The 16140-nt window shown below is 46.8% G+C and overlaps 1 long non-coding RNA gene across 1 annotated transcript; it reads left to right on the forward strand.

Moving 5' to 3' along the window:
* Positions 1-604: 604 nt before the first annotated feature.
* On the forward strand, positions 605-15067 carry LOC129060881 (uncharacterized). Its single transcript, XR_008527743.2, has 5 exons — positions 605-1155; positions 4044-4240; positions 6567-6720; positions 10215-10295; positions 12902-15067. It is a non-coding gene; the product is annotated as an uncharacterized LOC129060881 (long non-coding RNA).
* The last annotated feature ends 1073 nt before the right edge of the window (positions 15068-16140 follow it).

A 16140-nucleotide genomic window follows, 5' to 3' on the forward strand; every position in this document is an offset into this window, starting at 1 on the left:
CCCCCGAAAAGCAGGACTTGCCACTAAGGTTGAAGGATCAAGGCAGGCATCCCTGGGTGGTCTGACACCTTTGAAACGTGGGTGAATCATCAGAGAGGCATCCTGCAATGATTAAACACCAAGAGAAGGCTGCCTTCCCAGTCCATGATCAGCATCAATGTTTTGGGTCCACGGATAAAACGTGTCTCCTTTGTCTCTACCAGAAAATGAAAGGAATTGAAATTAAAAGAAGGGAGAGATTGAAGACTGGAAAGGAGAAAGTGGTTGACGGACAGAGAGAGGTTGCAGAAGAGAGTAAGAAGAGGCCACTTGCCCGATATGAAATTGGTGAGATGTTCCTTGGGCTGGTGGGTCTGAGGACCTGAAGTTGTAGGTGGATCTTTTCATGCAGCAAAGAACAGGAGGACATGGGATTGATCTCCCAAGGGAGGTCCGCCGATCCAAGTCACGGCACAAAATTTCATGCACGTCCGTGTGAAGAGACCACCAAACAGACTTTGTGTGAGCAACATGGCCGTTTATTTCACCTGGGTGCAGGTGGGCTGAGTCTGAAAAAGAGTCAGTGAAGGGAGATGGGGTGGGGCCGTTGTATAGGATTTGGGTAGGCAAAGGAAAATTACAGTCAAAGGGGGGTTGTTCTCTGGTGGGCAGAGTGGGGGTCACAAGGTACTCAGTGGGGAAGGTTTTGAGCCAGGATGAGCCAGGAGAAGGCATTTCACAAGACAATGTCATCAGTTAAGGCAGGAACAGGCCATTTTCACTTCTTTTTTGGTGGAATGTCATCAGTTAAGGCAGGAACCGGCCATCTGGATGTGTACGTGCAGGGCACAGAGGATATGATGGCTTAGCTTGGGCTCAGAGGCCTGACACCCAGGGCAGGCTGGCTCAGCCCCTTTGAATTCAGATTTCAGGGAAGGCCAGGGAGCTGGATTGGGTGCCTGGATTTTCTGAGAATTATGTTTCTGAGAGGATTTTGTAACCTAAACAGAAATACTTTACACACAGGTCATCAAGCAGGAACTGAGAAGTTCTGAAACTGCCCTCCTTCATGCCACCTCCTCCCTTCAGAGGCCAAGGGCTGCCAAGCTGTCTCCCACACACCTCAGTGAAAAGTCCCTGGCTCTCCTCCCAGCCACGTCGCTGTGACCTTGTGAGGTGTGAGAAGGAGGAAGGGGATCTACTTTCTGGATGAACCTTCCTTCCTCCTTGCCGAGAAATAGTTTAGGCCCCTGTGCCTGCTGGGCCTCAGACCTTCTCAGAGCCCAGGACCCACTGTGGTTCCTGCAAGCTGCCTGGGAATTCCAGGGAGGCTGACGGGCTGCCTGTCTTATTCCCAGTCTGCTGCAACCCCTTTCCTAAGCTTGGGTGGCTGAAAACAACAGAAATTCATCCTCTCACAGTTCTGCAGGCCAGAGTCTGAATGCAGGTGTTGGCAGGGCTGTGCTGCCTTTGAAGTTTCTAGGGCAGAATCCTTCCTGGCCTTTTCCAGTTTTGGGTGGTGGCCAGCAACGCTCGGCGTTCCTTGGCTTCAGATGCATCATTCCAGCTGCACACAGCTGTCTTCCCTCTGTGTCTCTTCTTTTCTTCTTATAAGGACACCAGTCATGTGGTGTGAAGGGTCCACCTTACTCCAGTATGTCGCCAAGTTAATTCGTTACATCTGCAACCACCCTATTTCCAAATGTCACATTCTGAGGTTGCTGATTGGAGGGATGGGTTGCCCCTCCACACCTGTGGGTGTTTCTATTCAGGTGGAACGAGAGACTTGGAAAAGAAAGAGACACAGACAAAGTATAGAGAAAGAAAATAGGGCCCAGGGGACAGGCGTTCAGCATACGGAGGACCCCTGCCGGCACCAGCCTCTGAGTTCCCTTAGTATTTATTGATCATTATCAGGCATTTCCCAGAGAGGTGGATTTGGCAGGACAATAGGGTAATAGCAGAGAGAAGGTCAGTAAGAAAACACGTGAACAAAGGTCTCTACATCTTAAACAAGTTAAAGAATTAAGTGCTGTGCTTTTGATGTGCATACACATAAACATCTTAATCCATTAAAGAGCAGTACTGCTGCCAGCATGTCCCACCTCCAGGCCTAAGGTGGTTTTCCCTTATCCCTGTAGATGGACTATACAATCGGGCTTGACACCGAGATATTCCATTGCCCAGGGACAAGCAGGTGACTGATGTCTTCCTCTTATCTCAACTGCAAAGAGGCTTTCCTCTTTCACTAATCCTCCTCAGCACAGACCCCTTACGGTTGTCAGGCTGGGGGATGGTCAGGTCTTTACCTTCCCACGAGGCCACATCTCAGGCTATCCCATGGGGAGAAACCTTGGACAATACCTGGCTTTCCCAGGCAGAGGTCCCTGTGGCCTTCTGCAGTGTTTTGTGTCTCTGAGTCCTTGAGATTAGGGAGTGGTGATGACTCTTAACAAGCATGCTGCCTTCAAGCATTTGTTTAACAAAGCACACCCTGCACAGCCCTTTATCCTTTTAACCCTGAGCTGACACAGCACATGCCTCAGGGAGCACAGGGTTGTGGGTAGGGTTACAGATTAACAGCATCTCAAGGCAGAAGAATTATTCTTAGTACAGGACAAAATGGAATCTCTTATGTCTACTTTCTACACAGACACAGTAACAATCTGATCTCTCTTTCTTTTCCCCACACTGATGAACGTGAATTTGAAGGGACGCCATTCAAACCACAGCAGAGCCCCACCAACACCTCTCTGCACAGGGCACCCTGCCTGTCTTTCCTCTCTAGCACCAAGACAGAGCCAAGAGGGATTTCTTGAAATGAAACTGCATCCTCTCATCCCAATAAGGCATGGCCTCACTAGTGGGAGAGGAGCAAATGAAAGCCTCCCTCAGGATGGGCATCCACCCATCCAGGGGACTCTCACCCCGATTTTTTTTCCTGGTTTATAAAGGTGCTTCAGGACTTCTTGGCTCCTGGCCAACACCTTAGTGCTCCCTGAAGGGGAAAGAGCCCTCCAAACCATTCAGTGGGCCATCCCAGACAGAGGTTTCTGACCCAGACATTGAAACAGGAGGAGTTCCATTATCCCCCTTGCAGGGCATGTGACAGGGGCATGGCTCGCTTCTCAGTACCCTGCTGCTCAAACCCGTAGAGGGAGTGTGCAGACAGGCAGGTCGTTGGGAGCGTTTCTGGGCTCCAACCCCACAGCAGCGTGTGGAATTGGGTGTTTACAGCTCCTGAAGCCCCAGTGGGCAGGTGTTACAGTGGTCTCCTTCAGTTTTGCCATCTGCAGGTGGCTTGTGTTAATTAGCTCAATTAGGCCCTCTGCCTTATCACAAAGACAGGGCTTTCTGCATCCCTGGTTCTTGCCCTAGTGTACTTGAAAAATCAGATAGCACGTGGACTTGGAGAATGAACGCAAGATTTTATTGAGTGGAGGAGGTGGCTCTCAGATGGATGGGAAGCCAGAAGGGGGATGGAGTGGGAAGGTGGTCTTCCCCTAGAGTCGTGCTGCCCAGCAGCCAGACTCTCCTCCGACCGTCCCTGACTGAATTCCACATCCCCCTGCTTTCAAAAGCCTGCCAGCATCTGCTGATGTCTGTTGGTGTGCTCTTCTGCTTCTCTGCTCCTCTTGACGTCCAGCCACTTTTGTCTGTGCCCACTAGGGTCTTGGGTTTTTTATGGGCACAGGATGCGGATCATAGCAGGCCAGAGTAGTCTTGGAAAATGCAACATTTGGACATGAAAACAGGAGCGCCTGTTCTCACTAAGGTCCAAGGGCACAAGCCCGAGGGCAGAGCCCCCGCCAGGGACCCCACCCTTCTCTACCCAGCACTCCTGTACCCTCTTCCTTATCAACATGAAAGCTGACATTGGCTCCTGTGCCCCACCTCTGGGCCTGGTTTGGTGACCTCTGCACAAGAGCTGCTAGGGAGGCCCCATCCCACATGTTTTTAACTCAACAGCCCTTCCCCAGGGGAACCAACATCCTCCTGTCCCCAAACCCAAGGAGGAGTGGTGGGTTCCTGGGCCTCTTGTAACCCGACTGAATATTTTCCAGGTTACCTAACCAAACTCCTGCAAAACCACACCACCTATGCCGGTGATGGGGACTATTTGAATCTACAGTGCCCTCGGCATTCTACGATAAGTGTTTAATCGGCATTTTATGGGCAAGATTATCAAGTGTGTAGTTCTCAGAAGCCTGCCTCCCAGAGGGAAGACAGCTTAACCTGTGTGGCACCCACCACCTTCCAGGTATTGCCTTTTATAGACACATTAAGATGATACACTTTCAACAGACATTCTTTCTCTCTCTCTGGGTATAAATATATTTGTGATTATATAGTTCAATCCAAGCAAAACTGATCCATGAAAAATCCCAACTTATACAGCTCACCAGTTTTGCAGGCGAGCTATTATTTGCTTCTCTAAGGATTTGTTACCCAACAAAACTAAATAGAATTCCTATCTATTGTGGAGCCCCCTTTGTACACTTCAATATGAATTTATTTGTAGGTTTACTCCTTACTTCAGTATAGCAAAGTACAACCAGGATAGATTCCAACCTCCAGGCCCATATCTCCCATAAATACTCCTGTAGAAAGGGAAGGTGGGTTCCTTAATGGAAACCACAAGTATCTCTTTGAGGCAGACATCTGAACTCATGACCAACTTCTTAGAAAATGTACTCAAAGGGCCAGGCACGGTGGCTCATGCCTGTAATCCCAGCACTTTGGGAGGCCAAGGCTGGTGAATGACGAGGTCAGGAGATTGAGACCATCCTGGATAACAGGGTGAAAATCTGTCTCTACTGAAAATACAAAAAATTAGCCAGGTGTGGTGGTGGGTGCCTGTAGTACCAGCTACTCCAGAGGCTGAGGCAGGAGAATGGCATGAACCCGGGAGGCGGAGCTTGCAGTGAGCCGAGATCATGCCACTGCACTCCAGCCTGGGCTACAGAGTGAGACTCCGTCTCAAAAAAAAAACAAAAAACAAAAAAATCAAATCATTACTAAACATTTTTACTAATTAAATGGTTTTGGAGTACATTCTTTAAAAAAAAACAATTAACTATGTTTTCTTCAACAGTGCACACAAAATGCCAACCTTGTATGACATTGCAAAGAAAGATTTTACCATGATAAGCAGATTAAGCAAACAAACAAACTTTTCCTTGAATTCTTTGGGAACAAAGTACAACCTGGTCCAAATCATACTAACCTAGAATGCACCATCAGCTTGACAGTCAGTTGTTCCTGGATTTACCAGATTTGGGGCAGACTTTTCATGCTTCTCTAAAGAGGGATTCTTAACTGACACCATGCCTTGTTTTTGCCCTTTTCCTAGTAAAGGAAATGATTTGATTTGGTATCATATCATCTTTCTTGCTTTTTTTTTTTTAATTAGAGACGAGGCCTTGCTATATTTCCCAGATTGGTCTCCAACTTCCGGGCTCCAGCGATCCTCCTGCCTCAGCCTCCCTCCCAAAATGCTGGGATTACGGGTGTGAGCCACTGTGCCTGGGCTCTTTCTTGTCTTTTAAACAAATAAATGTAAGCTGGGCATGGTGTGCATTCATATATTCCCAGGTACTTGAACAGCTGAGGTGAGAGGATCCCTTGAGACTAGGTTTGAGCCCAAGAGTTCAAGGATGCAGTGAACTATGATTGCACCACTGCACTCTAGCCTGCGTAACAGAGTGAATCCCTGTCTCTAAACAACTAAACTAATGCCAGGCACGGTGGCTCACAGCTGTAATCTCAGCACTTTCGGAGGCTGAGGCGGGTGGATAACGAGGTCAGGAGATCGAGACCATCCTGGCTAACATGGTGAAACCCCGTCTCTACTAAAAATACAAAAAAATTAACCGTGTGCTGTGGCCCATGCCTGTAATCCCAGCTACTCGGGAGGCTGAGGCAGAAGAATTGCTTGAACACGGGAGGCGGAGGTTGCGGTGAGCCGAGATCGTGCCATTGCACTCCAGCCTGGGCAACAAGAGTGAAACTCCATCTCAAAAAAAACAAAAAACAAAACAAAACAAAAAAACTAAGCTAAACTAACATACTAAATAATTCATACACACAAGGGGATGCCAGTTGAGGGGCTGGAGGTGAGGTTTAACTGGGCTCTCTCCAGAGAGAGAAAGAAGCTTAATGCTTCTTTCAAGTAATTTCTGGTCTGTCTTTACCTATGTGGATCCCAAGCCAACATTTGAGAAAAGGCTTCCTGCAGTGAAGGAATGTGTGACCTTACGTGGTGAGCGAGAGAAACTTCCTTTCTAGCCAGGCCCTTCCTGGGACCTAACTCCATGCGTCTGCCTCCTTAACGCCAGCACCTCTCGTCCATTTACACCTTAGTATAATTCCCAGGGTCTTTGCGCTTGTCAACAGGTTACTTCCCACCCGCTTCCTGCAGAGGGCTTTGTTTTCTGGGGTCAGAGACAGCATGAGCCCACAGGGCCATCCCCACTGCCCCCTTCTCAGGTTGCATCCCCAGGAAAATGAGCAGTGGACTTGGAAAGAGCTCATCAATTCCTTCTGGGGGAAGCTGATGGTGACTTCAATTTTTGTTTCTGCCTCAGATGAATTAAAAAACAAAACCGTCTGTGAAGACCAGGAGCTGAAACTGCACTGCCATGAATCCAAGTTCCTCAACGTCTACTCTGCGACCTATGGCAGGAGGACCCAGGAAAGGGACATCTGCTCCTCTGAGGCAGAGCGGCTCCCCCCTTTTCGGTATGTGCTTTTGTGTGTATACTAGCCAGGGTTGTCTAGAGGGACAGAACTATTAGGCTATATGATTGTGGAAGTCAATACTTAATAACACAATCACAATCTTTTGATCATGTAAGTTAATACTTAATAAACACCCATATGTGTGGGAGTGTGTGTGTGTGTGTGTGTGTGTGTATAAATGCTTGTAAAGGGTAATCTGCCAAAAATAAGTAAAAGAACAAGAACTGGCCGGGCACAGTGGCTCAAGCCTATTATCCTGTCACTTTGGGAAGCCGAGGTGGGTGGATCACGAGGTCAGGAGTTCAAGACCAGCCTGGCCAACATGGTGAAACCCCGCCTTTACTAAAAATACAAAATTATCTGGGCATGGTGGCGCATGCCTGTAATCCCAGCTACTTGGGAGGCTGTGACAAGGATGATCACTTGAACCTGGTAGGCGGAGTTGGCAGTCAGCTGAGATCTCGCCACTGCATTCAGCTTGGGTGAGAAGGGTGAAACTCTGTCTCAAAAAAAAAAAAAAAAGACACGGTCCTGTTTTCATGGGGTGAACATTTGAGGGAGAAAGGCAAGCATTAACCAAATAGCCAGACACATCATCATGCCCTATTGTGACAAATGCTATTTTAGAAAAGGGAAGAAGACTATAGCAGTGGAGGGGGTCTAATTTAGCTTTGGGGTGGTGATTTAAATCTTCCAAAGAGAACCATCCTGTAGGGTGAACACTGGGGTGTGCACACTAGCTGCACACTGGGGTTGAGACGCTGAGGTTGCTGAGTGGGAGAGGAAAGGAGTTGATAAGGAGGAAGATGGCCCTGGTTTCAACTGCTGAGAACAGGGTCCTGCACACAGTAGGAGCTCCATGAAGTGTGGTCCCTAGTGTTTTCACCAACATATCTGAAGTGGAGCAGGACGGTGATCAATCACACTCCAGTCCCCGACCTCATTCTGAACCAATTTGAAACAAGGAGATGCAAAAATCTGACAACTGTGTTGACAAAGGTGATTTTAAAGGTCCTAAAAGATTCTCTGGATATCAGCGCCCATTTCACATAGTAGAGGGACACATTCCCTGCAGTGGCCTGTGTCATACACAGCCAATTTAACCTTTTCACTGCCTGGATATTCTGCAAAGTGCATCCTAGAATGACCTTCCTCTCTGAGCTCCTCTTCAAAATTCTGATTCTTTCTCAAACTGTAAAGCCTCTGGCATTTGCCAAGAGCCAAGGCCCTCCTGAAGCCACAGTTTGAGAACAAACCAAGAGGCAGACATGAGAAAGAGGTACCACTCCTGGCAGGGAGAGCTGACACTTCCCAGGCTACTGCATCCTTCTCGGGGCCCAGAAATGTATGAGAGGTAATTAAAGCAGAAAGCATTTTGCAGCAGCTCAGCTCAGGTCTCTGAAGCTGCCATGGTCCAGGATCAGTGGTGTGCCCTGAGGAAAGCCAAGGGACAATTCCTTGAGGCCCTGGAAATCATCAGCCACCTCCAGCAACTTCACGGGGCCTCCCTGGGAAGTCTCCCTTGCTGCTGATGGGCACGAAGGCACCAGGGCCTCCTGTACATGGAAAACTCACAATCTAGGAATGTCCTGTGGTTGTTGATCCTGGGACATCCCCAGAAGAATTTAGTTAAGCCCTCCGAGAAAGGAAACAAGGTTTTCTTGCTGCTGAAGATGTCTCACTTGTTCTTTTTTAAAAAAGCAGTGCAACTGAATTTGCAATTTGTTTTCACTTTCTTTCCATTTCCTGTTGCTACTTCTCCATGATCTCAGCTGAGCTGAGGAACAAAGAAAAAGGAGCAACTTTGTGCAGCAGGAATATTGGGTTTCCACTCCTTCCTCCCAGCCTTCTGCAGTGTGCTTCGCCTGCAGAATTCTTGCTCTGCCCTCTGTTTCAGCGGGTGCTGTCATCTGCCAGCTGCTTTGCCTGGGGATTCTGACACCCCAGGGCATATTCTTAGGGTCAGTTCAGCAGAGTCTTAAACCACCTTCAACGGAGTCGGTCACGCTGCCATCCTCTCTGCATCTTTCTGTAGTCCTTTCTGATGATATTTAGCAAATCACTTTAGCACAGAGTCTTCGAATTCTTTCCAGATTTACGATGGAAACACAGAGGCAAAGAGCTTGGGGTAGAAAGCAGAACAGCAGGTGCTGGGAGAGTTTGATGGTGGGTTTTGAGTTGGTCACAGTCATTTTGCTTTACTAAGTCCAGGGAAGCTCATCTTCAGAGTTAACCACTATATATATAAAATATATATATATATATATATATATATTTTTTTTTTTTTTTGAGATAGAGTCTTGCTCTGTCACCCAGGCTGGAGTGCAGTGGCACACTCTCAGCTCACTGCAACCTCCACTTCCTGGGTTCAAGTGAGCACGTCTGGCTAATTTTTGTATTTTTTAGTAGAGATGGGTTTTCACCATGTTGGCCAGGCTGGCCTTGAACTCCTGACTCAAGTGATCCACCTGCCTCAGCCTCCCAAAGTGCTAGGATTACAGGCTTGAGCCACCGTGCCTGGCCCAGAGTTAACCACTCTATTGAAGTATTGTTTATTTTTCTTAAAAGTCTATTACACGTGAATAAAATTCAATGATTTTTAGTAAATTTAGAGTTGTGCAACCATCACTACCCTCCAGTTTTAAAACATTTCCACAATCCCCCAAGCTCCCTTGTGCCCATTTGCCATCACTGCCCCATTCCTAACCCCCCAGTCCCAGATAACCACACATCTACTTTCTCTCTAGATTTGCCTTTTCTGAATATTTCATACAAATGGAATTATGCGATGGATGGTTTTGTGTGTGTGTGCACGGCTGACTTCTTTAACTGAATGTAATGTTTCAGAGGTTCATCCATGTTGTAGCATGTATCGTATCGGTACTTCACTTTTTATTTTTTTGGAGTTGAAATCTCACGCCGTCACCCAGGCTGGAATGCAGTGGTGCGATCTTCGCTCACTGCAACCTCTGCCTCCTGGGTTCAAGCAATTCTCCCTGCCTCAGCCTCCCAAGTAGCTGGGATTACAGCCTTGTGCCACCAAGCCCAGCTAACTTTGTATTTTTACTACAGATGGGCTTTCCAATATGTTGGCCAGGCTGGTCTCAAACTCCAAACTCCTGACCTCAAGTAATCTGTCCTCCTCGACCTCCCAAAATGCTGGGATTACAGGTGTAAGCCACCATGCCGAGCCTTCATTTCTTTTTATTACTGAGGTATATTCTGCTGGATGGATATATCATATCTTGTTTTTATTCTCCATTTTTTAAATATTGCAAAATGGGCCCAAAACCACCCCTCTGGAGCATTTGATGATCACGTGGATACCATTGCGTTGTGTGTATGTATGTGTATCTAACAGGGAGAATGAGTGACTCTTGCACTGATTTGGAAAGTGATTTTAAAATCTTATCTACATTGCATTTAAAAATATATTAAGAGTCCACATTTTAAAAATATACCACATATTTAAAATATTTCTTTTTGGCTTTTAGTTCCCAAGAACATACTGGCAGTGATTGATCCAGCCATTGCTAATCTAAAACCTTCTTTGAAGCAGAAACATGGTGAATATGGTAATTTTTAAGGCTTACTACCAGCATTTCTCTTTAAGTAATGGTAAACAGCCACTGGGTGACCACAGTTGGACACACGTTGATTAGAATGGAAGGGGCTGTCAGGAGGTGTGTTTGAGGTACCAGTCCTGGTGATGATAGTGCTTCAGCCAATAGTTGCAGTGAACACCATTTTATTTTGTTTTGACTTTTTTAACATCAGAAGTAGGATAAACCTCCCCTTCATTCTCCTCTCACTTCCTAAAAGGAAAATCACTTTGAAAAGACATCTGCTCAGAAATAAATTTGGGCTTCCTGGGTTACACAATGAGCTTTTTGCAAAGCTCAGCCCATTGGAACCGACGTAGGTGCCAGTGCCGGCTAGGATCTGAGGGCCTCTGTACCTCTGTACACCACCTTCCTCCTTAGTTTCCTTCCTTCCTTCTTTCCTTCTTTCCTTTCTTTCTTCCTTCCTTCCTTTCTTTTGCTTCCAGTTTCACTCTTGTTGCCCAGGGCCAGCTAGGACCTGAGGGCCTCAGTACCTCTGTACACTCCACCTTCCTCCTGAGTTTCCTTCCTCCCTTCCTTCCTCCCTTCCTTCCTCCCTCCTTCCCTCCCTCCCTCCCTCCCTCCCTCCCTCCCTTCCTCTCTCTCTCCCTCTTTTCTTCCTTCCTTCCTTCTTCTCCTTCCTCTTCTTTCTTTCTTTCTCTCTGTTTCTTTCTTTTTCTCTTTCTCTCTCTCTTTCCCTCCCTCCCTCTCTCTCTCTTTCTTTCTTTATTCCTTCCTTTCTTCTTTTTCTTTGGAGTTTTGCTTTTTCTCACCCAGGCTGGAGTGCAGTGGCACAATCTCCACTCATTGCAACTTCTGCTTCCAGGTTCAAGTGATTCTCCTGCCTCAGCCTCCCGAGTAGCTGGGATTATAGGTTTCCACGACCACACCTTGCTAATTTTTGTGTTTTTAGCAGAGACGGGGTTTTACCATGTTAGTCAGGCTGGTCTCGAACTCCTGACCTCAGGAGTTGCCCTCGCCTCAGCCTCCCAAAGTGCTGGGATTACAGGTGTGAACCACTGCACCCGGCCCCTCCTTAGTTTTCAATTGGCTTTTGTAAATGTGGTGGACGGGTTTGGGGGGGGTTGATGGGATTGAGCATTTGGATTTTCTTATCAAATCTAGAATGGAATTCAAACCCATGGGGTCCCTAATAGAAATTTCAGAGATCCAGTAGCGCATCTAACATGTTAGGCTTTGGTGAGAGTTTTGTCTTGTGTTACCTTTATTGTATGTATTAGGTCTTTCCCCCCTAAGTATAAAAGTAAAGTATGTTTGATATGAAAACCTCATGAAAGCACCCCTAGTCCAAAAGCTCAGAGAGAACTATGGTAATGTTCTTCTGTGTCCTTTTAGCTGGCCACCTTGGCTTTCTGGCAGGCTCTGTGTTCCTTAGCTCCACTTCTCCTTCTTTTTTTAAAAAAATTAACTAACTAATTAACTATTATTATTATTTTTCTAAAGACAGGGCTTTGCCAAGTTGCCCTGGCTGGTCTCAAACTCCCAGGCTCAAGCAATCCACCCACTTCATCCTCCAAAGGTGCTGGGATTACAGGCGTAAGCCACCACACCCAGCCTCCTCTTATTTTTCTAACAGGGTTCTCACCCGATCCATAAACAGCCTGGTCCCCCTGCAGTGGGGGCCTGAGAGCCAGCGCTGTGCCATCTCTCCTCAAAGGCATCTGTCCTGTCTGACATGGCTAGGAGTCCCCCAATCCACCACCAGGCTACCCTATCACAGGCTTGCTAATCTCCATCCAGCAGTGTAACCAGGATCTAAAACCGATTTGCCTCACATTTTGCTGTTGTTTCCAAAAAAATGTAGCCCAATACCACCTCCCTCTGTAATGGAGGATTGTTTTATCTCTGGCCACACAGCGGACAGCAACTCCATGCTTAACGTGAGATATTATTGGCCAGGGGCGGTGGCTCACACCTGTTAACCCAGCACTTTGGGAGGCCGAGGCAGGCAGATTGCCTGAGGTCAGGAGTTCCAGACCAACGTTCCAAAGTGGTGAAGTCCCATCTCCAATAAAAATACAAAAATTTGCTGGGCATAGTGGCACGTACCTGTAATCCCAGCTACTCAGGAAGCTGAGGCAGGAGAATCGCTTGAACCCAGGAGATAGAGGTTGCAGTGAGCCGAGATTGCGCCATTGCACTCCAGCCTGGACAACAAGAGTGAAACTCCATCTCAAAAATAAATAAATAAATAAAATAAAATAAAGTGAGATGTTATTAAGCCTCCAAGGGGCATGATGAGTGTCACTGTCTTTAGGATGGGAAAATCCATTTGTTCCCTTCCGCAGTGGAGTGGAAGACCAGCACCTGAAGTTGGTACCAACACTTAAAACAATTTCTAATCCTTTTTGTACTTTAATATTTTCGGGGACTGCTTACTATTTAATAAGAGCTCTTCCTGGGTTAATCTTCTATAATTTAGCCAGAGGCCCATTTGTTTGATTTCTGTGACTTTTAATTATGCTGGCGGTGCCTGGAGTAGGAACAGCAGAGGTCTCTTAGAATAGGCATACTATGAACAGCTGTGATTAATTGGTTTTGCATTTTTCATGAAACAGGTATAAACTTTGACCCAATCGAATCGAAGGTTCTGAGGAAAGATGGAATTCTTGTTAGCAACTCTCTGGCCACCTTTGCTTACATTAGAGTTAGGTCAATGAATCAAAGTTTCCTAGAATGCTGATGGATTTACTAAAGTCTTGTTAATAAATGTGCTGTTCAATTATAACACTCAGATAACTAAAGGACAATAACTTCAAGTTTGACATGCCAACCACCGTTTCTAAGATTTAGAAACACAGAGGCCTGAGTTCAGGCACGGTTGCAACCAGGCAGTCAGCAAGAGAACCACATAAACAGACAAAGTCACACTATGTAGGAGTTGAGTTCCACAGATATTTTTCGCTTTTGAAAAGAAGAAACCCGAGGAATGCATTTCACAGCTCTAAAATTTGGGAAGGAACTAGGATTATTGAATTCCAACCCTGGCTGGAAGAAAAATGAGCCAGAAGGTCACTTAGTAAACAAGACAGATGATGCCCCATGAAGACAGAACCACTCTCTGGGTCATGAGTGTTATTACTAATGGTTGCCAAGGATTCCCTTGTTAGTCTTCCCCATGAGGATCCATCAGACTCAGCCCTAATGAATTAGCAGAGACAAAAGGCTTATACCATGGCCGGCCACACAGCGGGGACCTCATCACTGAGGGGAAGGTATGTACAATTTTTCCTCAACACTCTCTCTGCTTGTCCTAAGATAGAACGCATTTTGGAATGTCATCTGCAAGTTTCAGCAATGCCTGCCTATGTTCAGAGAGACAAAAACCAGAGACCTTCAGTAAAATACATGTTAATATAACACATAACAGTATTACTATTCAAGGCCTGCAAAGATGGGGCTATTTGGGGTAAGCCTGTGTCAGAGGAAAATAGAGGCTTAGGGAATGTATTTGTCTGTTCTCATGCTGCTAATAAAGACAAACCTGAGGCTGGGTAATTTATGAAGGAAAGAGGTTGAATGGACTCACAGTTCCACATGGTTAAGGAGGCCCCACAATCTCGGTGGAAGGAGAATGAGGAGCAAAGTCACGTCTTACTTGGTAGCAGGCAAGAGAGCTTGTGCAGGGGAACTCCCCTTTATAAAACCATCAGATCTCTTGAGACTTATTCACTATCATGAGATCAGCATGAGTAAGACCCATTCAGTGATTCAATTACCTCCCACCACGTCCCTCCCATGACACATGCGGATTAGGGGAGCTACAATTCAAGATGAGATTTGGGTGGGGACACAGCCAAACCATATCAGGGAATGATCTCAATACATGAGATGCAGAGTTCAGTCTCGGGGTCCCCTGCTGTTCTATTCTCCTCCTGCATCAGGATTCCTCCTGTATGTGTGTGTTGTGTGGTTGTTGGTTTCTTCTGCGAGTCCTCTCTTTTCCAGCCACCTTCTCATTTTCATGTCTTGCTGTTCCTGATCATTGCCAACGTTAAGAACAGTAAGGATTTTTCTTGTCAGAAACATCCCCATATTTACAAAGACCACAGGGTGCGTCTTGGAGAAAAGCCATCATGAAAATCCTCCAGTCAGAGAATAACAATTCAAGGGGAATGAGACTGACTGTGCTCAGTTAGCTGTGGCCGTGCTGTGTGCTTTACCCCAACTACCTTGTCCGTTCCTCTCAACAACTGCCTCAGCCAGCCCAGCTGCCATAACGAAGTACCCGAGACTGGATGGCCTAAATAACAGACATTGATTTTCTCACTGTTCTGGAGGTCAGAAGTTCATGATCAAGTATCCACCAATCACTTTCTGGTAAGGGCTGTCTTCCTGGCTTGCAGACAGCAGCCTTCTTGCTTGACCTCACATGACAGAGAGGGGGAGAGACAGAGACAGAGACATCTCTTTTTATAAAACCACCAATCCTATCCGATTAGGATTCCACCCTTATGACTTCCTTTAACCTTAATTAGCTCCTAATGAGTGAATTGGGGGGAAAACAATTCAGTCCATAGCAACAACCCTGAGAGATGGGACTCTGGTCCCCTGTTCTGCACTTGAAGCCAGTGGTCAGAGGAGTTGAGCCATTTGCCTGAGGACACCATGGACAACGGCAGGGCCAGGATTCAGGCTCAGCTAATGCAAGGCTTGCACTCCAGCTACTCTGAATTTTGAGGGATGCAACCACCTCCCCACTCTAATCCTGAGTTGTCTAAATTAGCTTTCCTCCATCCTTTTCTATCCTTTTATGTGATTGTCATTCCCAGAAACCACAGGATGGAGATATTCGTTTAGGGACTGTCTCTCCTGCCAGTGGCTCAGCTCCACAGGGGCAGGTGCTTTGTCATCTTATTTCATGTGGTGTCCCTGCATCTAGGATGCGGTGCTGGTACAGTACAGGTGCAGTCAGTAGTTAACGAGCAATTGAATGATGACTGCTGATCTGGACTTATGAGCTTTTTCCTGTGCCTTATTGTCATCCAATATTTGCTATTTATAAAATGTCAGGTTTTTTTTGTTTAAATGTGAGGAGTTGATGAGCTGTTATTTGGTTTTATTGAGGGCTGTTTTGGGACATTTATCTCAGCAAACCATGGTCAGGCCTCCATATCATGTCCAAGAGAAAGAGTCTCTAAATGCACTGTGTTGGATTTTAGCTAAATGAAATCACCACAAGAAGCTCGTGACTCAAATCACAGAGGCTCACAAAGCCCTAGAAGAACGGGCGACTCTGGGCTTCCCTGTGGGTTTTCTTGGTGTGTCTGTATTGCTGTCTGGGTGACCACTCTAGAGGTGAGAAGCATGCAGTGCATGCTCGGGGGTCTGCAGGCCAGTGTGCCACAGAGGTGCATGTGGACATCAGGCTGGGCCATTTGGACCTAAACAGGCAGTGGCCACCAGCCAACGTCACACAGTGCTGAGCTCCATCCTCAATGCTGCTGGAGAGAGGTGCCCAGACAACTCTCAGTCGCATCTCCGGCCCCACTGTGGGGATGTGACCCACGGGATGAGTTGGGGTCTCTAGGCACCCCCAAAGCAGGAGCAGCTGGGAGCCAAGAGTGTGAGCAGGGCAGTTTCCAGCCCAAACCACCCAAATAGGTGGCAAATTGAGTGAATCCGAAAGTGCATTTCCCAGGTCAGGCTGCAAGTAGCTTTGACACAGTAGTGCAGTCCAGTGTACATGAGGACAAAGAGATGAGAAACCAAAATCGAGAGGTTTGTCCCCTGATATTAAAGCACAGAGATTGGCAGAAGGGAGAGGGAGATGAACAATGGTCCCTGGTGAAGTGTC

The sequence above is a fragment of the Pongo abelii genome, chromosome 7, assembly GCF_028885655.2.
Source record: "Pongo abelii isolate AG06213 chromosome 7, NHGRI_mPonAbe1-v2.0_pri, whole genome shotgun sequence".
Classification (NCBI taxonomy): domain Eukaryota; kingdom Metazoa; phylum Chordata; class Mammalia; order Primates; family Hominidae; genus Pongo; species Pongo abelii.